This window comes from Octodon degus, unplaced genomic scaffold (assembly GCF_000260255.1).
Source record: "Octodon degus isolate 3935 unplaced genomic scaffold, OctDeg1.0 scaffold00360, whole genome shotgun sequence".
NCBI lineage: Eukaryota > Metazoa > Chordata > Mammalia > Rodentia > Octodontidae > Octodon > Octodon degus.
The window spans coordinates 42,985-49,053 of NW_004524936.1; the positions used below are offsets into that span (position 1 = coordinate 42,985).

Consider the following 6,069-nt stretch of genomic DNA (forward strand, 5'->3'; position numbering starts at 1 on the left):
TCGTGTGGTGGGGTGGGGGAGGCACTGCAGAGTGGTGGGGGGTGGCCCGAGGGGCTGGGAGAGGGTTCGGCCCATGCTGCCCCTTGGCTGGGACTGGTCCCGCCTGCACAGGGTAGCAGGAAACTCTCCGCATACTCACCGGACCTGGGCTAGGACTGGGTCCTGCTCTCTTGAATTTATAATGAACTAAAAAACATTAGGGTCACGTGCAAGCATCCTGGCAGAGAGCAAGCAAGCCCAGGCTGGCGCGGGTCCTTGTGAGAGGGCTTAAGGAAGTAAAATGGCGGAACCTGGTGAATGAAGAAAAGCCTACCATTGCTCTCCCCTTCTTTGTGTTTCAAAAGGATAAAGGACAAAAGTCCTCTGCAGAGCAAAATAACTTGTTGGATTCAGGAGAGGAGCCTCATGGGGAGGCTGAGGCTCCCCACTATGGCACAGGTCACCCTGAGTCAGCTGGCCAGCATGATCCAGAATCTCCTCTCCCTGCTAGCACTTCAGCCAGCACTCCTCCATCTCCCGCTCCTGAAGCTCAGTCTCCTTTTCTGTGAAAACTGTCAGGAAGTTCAGCGGGAGGCTCCAGTCCAGAAGCAGGAGAAGATTCCAACAGAGAAGATGGAAATTGCTGCCATCCTATCAAGCGAGAAAGAACATCATCTTTAACACAGCTCGCATCCTCACTGTCAGAGGAAAAGAGTAGCAGGTTCTAATTGAAGCCATCAACACTGATCCATGGCCAGGCAACCAGTGCAGGTCTGCCAAGCCAGAAGCCTAAGGAACAGCAGTGTACTGTACTCCACCCAGCCATGTTGCAGGCCCCACCACCCAAGGTGCTGGCACAGATCATAATCAGCAGTGGCACAAATAGCATCAGCATCCCAGCAGATTGCATGGGGGCCACAACATCATTGTCGCCAGAAAACCCTGCACAGAGAAATCCTGAGGCTGCTGATGAGGCACTCACACTTGAGAAGAAAAAGCCCCGGAGGAACAAGTGTAGCGATGCTCCAGAGGAGGAGAGCTATGAGAGAACCGAGGAGGGTATGGGGCAGGCATTTGTGTTCGGGCAGAACTTGAGGGACAGGGTGAAGTTAATGAGCGAAAACACTGACACTGCTGATGTGGAGAACACAGGACACCCCAGCTCCAAAGCGCCAACCACCACCAACTATTTCCTCCAGTACATCAGCTCCAGTGCAGAGAACTCAGCCAACAATGCCAATGCCTCCAGCAACAAGTTTGTATTTGGCCAGAACATGGGTGAACATGTGCTGAGCCCCCACAAATTAAATGAGTTCAGTTCAGATGCCAGCAGGGAAAACACAGCTGTCAAGTTTGAATCTGAGTCCTCCTCCCAGGAGGCCACTCTTGAGAAAGAGTCGTTGGCTGAGTCAGAAGCCACCTACACCAAGGCCACAGCACACAAGTGTCTGCTGGAGAAGGTGAAGGTCATCACCGTCGAGTAGGCAGAGATAAGTGTGCTGTAGATCCAGTGTAAGCTGTTTGTCTTCGACAAGACCTCAAAGTCTTGGATGAAGCGAAGAAAGGGACTACTCAGACTCAATGACACGGCATCAACTGAGGATGTGACACTACAGTCCCAGCTAGTGACGCAAAATCAAGGGATTCTGCAGCTAATCCTCAACACCAAGTTGTGGGCCCAGATGCAGATTGACAAGGAGAGCGAGAAGAGCATCCTCTTCATGGCCAGGTACACTGAGGACCAGGGCGTGAAGGTCTTCCTAATCTCGGCCAGATCCAAGGACATTGGCCAGCTGTATGCAGCCATGCACCAATGAATCCTGGCCCTGTGCAGCCACGTGGAGCAGGAAAAGGAGACCCAGGCTCCTGCACCCAAGCCCAGAGCCCCATCCAAGTGATGATGCCATGCTGACCCGCTCAGGAGCCCCTAGAGCAAGTGCAAGTGAAAGAGGGGGACAAGCAGGTACCTCAGAGCACAAAGCAGGCAGAAGTGCAACCGTGGAGGCTGCTGCTTTGGCATCTGTGGTCACCTAACCTCCCACCAGGCAGGGTCAGCTAGGGTGGAAACAGCCCGGATCCCCATGCTCATTCAGAAGCAGACTCGGGAGCTGCCTAGATGTGGCTTGGGACATGAGACCTCATCATATTGATAACCAAAATCGAACGCTCCTCCCCACCCTAATCAAAATGGCACCTTAAGACTTGTCATTAGGGTTAGGGTTAGGGTTAGGGTTAAGGTTAGGGATTAGGGGTTAGGGTTAGGGTAAAAAAAAGACTTGTCATGACTTCTTAATGGGACAGGAGACCGCGTTTCTTCACCTGCGTGCTGAGCCTCTGGACCTCCCCGCTGAATGTCCACCATCTCATGGGTCCCCAGTGTACTCTGGAACCCCGATAGTATATATATATATATATATATCCTGACACCTGTGAACTAAGCAACTGAACTGAAGATGACAATTTGTAATAGTAGGCTCATGCTTGGAGTGTCTGTCAATCTGGTCTTCTGAATTTGTGCTGCTTGTCATGACATACAAGTTGTTGCTGTGCATTATCTTGGGTAGAAGATTGTTTAAAAAGGAAGGGGGTGGTGAATGAAGGCAGGAGACAGGAAAAGGAGTGTTGTGGTACAGTCCTGCTACAGTGCTGTATATGGTTAGATATCTGGACGTATGTGTAAACATATATAATTCTTTGATCCTATTTTTAAATATATTTCAATTTTTAAAATATTTTTTCATGATATTCTGTATAGACCTAAAGTTTAGCATAACATTACTTGCTTAAAAATACCTGTGCTTACCATGAAAACTGAACAGCTAACATAATTCTAAATGGAAAAAAACTGAAAACTTCTACTCTTACATCGGGTAAAAGACAAAGATGTCCTCCATCACCACTCTTATTAAATATAGTTCTGGAATCATTAGCTAGAGCCATTGGAAAAGAGAAAGAAATAAAAGGAATTAGAATAGGTAAAAGAGAAGTTAAATAATCATGATTTGAAGATCACATGATACTATACTTGGAAGACTCAAAGAACTCCACCAAGAATCTACTAGAATTAATAAAAATATTCAGTAGCATAGCAGGTTATAGAGTCAATACACAAAAGTCAGTAGCATTCTATTACAAAGGTAAAAAACACACTGAGAGGGAAATTATAGAAATTGTACATTTTACAATGATACTGAGGAAAATGAACTACCTTGGAATTAATCTACCTAAAGAAGTTAAAGAACTTTTCAAGGAAAACTACAGTGCTCTTAAAAAAGAGATCATAGATGATGTCAGAAAATGGAAATATATTCCATGCTTCTGGATGGGAAGAACCAATATTGTGAAGATGGACATATGCACAAAATTTCTGTACAGATTTAGCACAACCCCTGTCAGACTATCAACAACATACAGCAAAGAGCTACAAATATCATTCCTAAAATTTATTTGGAACAGAAAAGACCTAGAATAGCAAAGGCAATCCTGGGCAATAAAGACAAGGCAGAAAGCATTACAATTCCTGACTTGAAATTATGTTACAATTCTACTGTGATAAAATCAGTGTTGTACTCACAAGAAAACAGACCTGAGCATCAACAAAAGATTAGAAGATGCTGAAGTCCATACAAGCACACTCAGCCACCTTATCTTTCACAAACGGGACAAACATACTCACTGGAAGAAAGATAGTCTCTTTAACATATAGTGCTGGAAAAACTGGCTCTCTACATGCAGAAAAATCAAACTTGACCAAGGTCTATCACCATAAACTAAGGAAAGTCAAAATTGATTAAAGATCTAAGCATTAAAGCAGAGACACTAAATCTCCAAGAAGAGAAAGAAGGAGGAATGCTTGAAGATAAAGGGGTAGGCAAAGAGTTCATGAACAAAAATCAAATCACACGGGAAACAGTTGAAAGAATTAACAATTGGGCCCTGCTTTTACTGAGAAGTTTTTTCACCTCAAAAGAAATTATCAACAAAGTGAAAACACAACCAACAAATTTGGAAAAAATCATAACAAATAAGTACTCAGACAAAGGTCTGCTCTCTAGAATTTATAAAAAATTAAAAAACACTAAAAGCCTAAAATTAAAAAACCCAATCCAGAAATGGGCATTCGAGATGAACACATGCTTCTCAGAGGAAGAAATTAAAGAAGCGAATAAATATATGAAAAAATACTCCACATCACAAGCCATCCGCGAAATGGAAATTTAAACAGCATTGAGATATCGTCTCACCCCAGAGAGAATGGCTATCATAAAGAAATCACCCAACAACAAATATTGGAGATGCAGTGGGGAAAAGGTAACCCTTCTCCACTGCTGGTGGGAATGTAGACTGGTGCGAACGATATGGAAACCATTATGGAGACTCCATAGAAAAGTTGGACTGGAAATCCCATTTAAACCAGCTATTCCTCTACTGGGAATTTTGCCAGAGGAACTGAAAACAACATATCATAGGGATATATGTGTGCCTATGTGTATAGCAGCACAATTTGTGATACCAAATCTTGGAAACATTCCATCACCTGAGGAATGTTTGAAGAAGATGTGTATTTTTGCACAATGGAGATTATTCAGCTATTAAGAATGATAAACTCAAAGCCTTTATATTGAAGTGGATGCCACTTGAACATATACTCATAAGTGAGATAAACCGGACACACATGTGTAAATATCGTATAGTTTCCCTAGTATAAGAACTCAAAAGAAGAAATACAAATAGAAAGGTATAATACAAGTAAAAGGGAAGCAGGATCTCAAATCAAGAGAGGGAAAGGAAGAGTTAGGAAACATGAAAATGTTAAGACATAGAGTTATATATAGAAGATGGGCAAGGCAATGATCCTGAGAATCATAAGAAGATTTTTTTTATCGAGCAGTTAATGGGAAAGATTCTCACCCTGGCTAACTATACATACTGATACCTGTGCACTAAGCAACTGCACAGCAGATAGTAATCTGTAATAGTAATTTCAGGATTGGAGTGCCAGACATTCTGGTCCTCTGAATATGTGCTGCTTGTCATGACATGCCAGTTGCTGCTATGAACTCTCTCGGGTTGATGGTTGTTCAAAAAGAAAGGGGTGGTGAATGAAAGCAAAAGACAGGAAAAGGAATATTGTGGGACTGTCCTGCTTCAAGGTTGTATAAGGTGAGATTTTTGGACTTATGTGTAAACATAAGAAGTATATAATTATTTATGCCTATTTTTAAAATATATTCTAAAGTTTAAATGTTTTTTCATCATATTCTGTACGGACGTAAAGTTCAACATATCAATACTTGATGAAAAATACCTGTTCAGTATTATGCATAAGATGTTTAATATGCAGACAGATAGTGAGGTTAAGCTTAACAGCTTAAGGTGTATGGTAATAACAATAAGCATGTCTTCTGGATGGGTAACAACCTAAGTATGCAGATGAAAATTAGATGAAAAAGAGGGCTGCAAGGAAAAGCATCATTTTGGCCCTAGATTCCCAAGGTCAATTAATACTCAGGGCATATGAGAACTTGTACTGTAACATGATGTAACTCGGCTTTGTCCTAAATTTTCTGATCAAGGAGATTATGGGGTCAAAGAGGAAAGTGAACGATGATGCAGAGTGTGCCTAAGGAGAGTCACATGGAGAGAACACATTCTCTCAGGCTTTCACACAGACCACATTGGCCAAGCAATGGCCGTGTCTCATCCACATGACTGACGCTGACAAACAATCTGAGTTACAGGATTACATGATAAATCTTGAGGGGATTTCACTAACCTTATCAGACTCAAAAGCTACAACTCTTACTGCATATGTCCTGCTTTACCCTTGGTCTTAACCACCAAGCAGAAAAGGATAGAAACAAAATATAAGAAGTAAAGCCATACTGTTATGTTGAGCTGTAGGGGACTCAGGTCAACATTTTGTGGAATTGCCAGTGAAGAGGAAGACCCAATACGATTATGGACTACTGAACTCTTTTAGATTATTTTGCTGAGTTAACACACCTATAATATTCAAATAACGGAACTTAAGAAAAAAAGGGTATACAGATGAATGTCCATTTTTTATCTGTGTATTCAAAGTGGTTA

At 42.4% G+C, this 6,069-nt stretch overlaps 1 pseudogene; it reads left to right on the plus strand.

The window, feature by feature from the left end:
• Positions 1 to 200: 200 nt before the first annotated feature.
• On the plus strand, positions 201 to 1,877 carry LOC101575963 (annotated as a pseudogene).
• Positions 1,878 to 6,069: the final 4,192 nt, after the last annotated feature.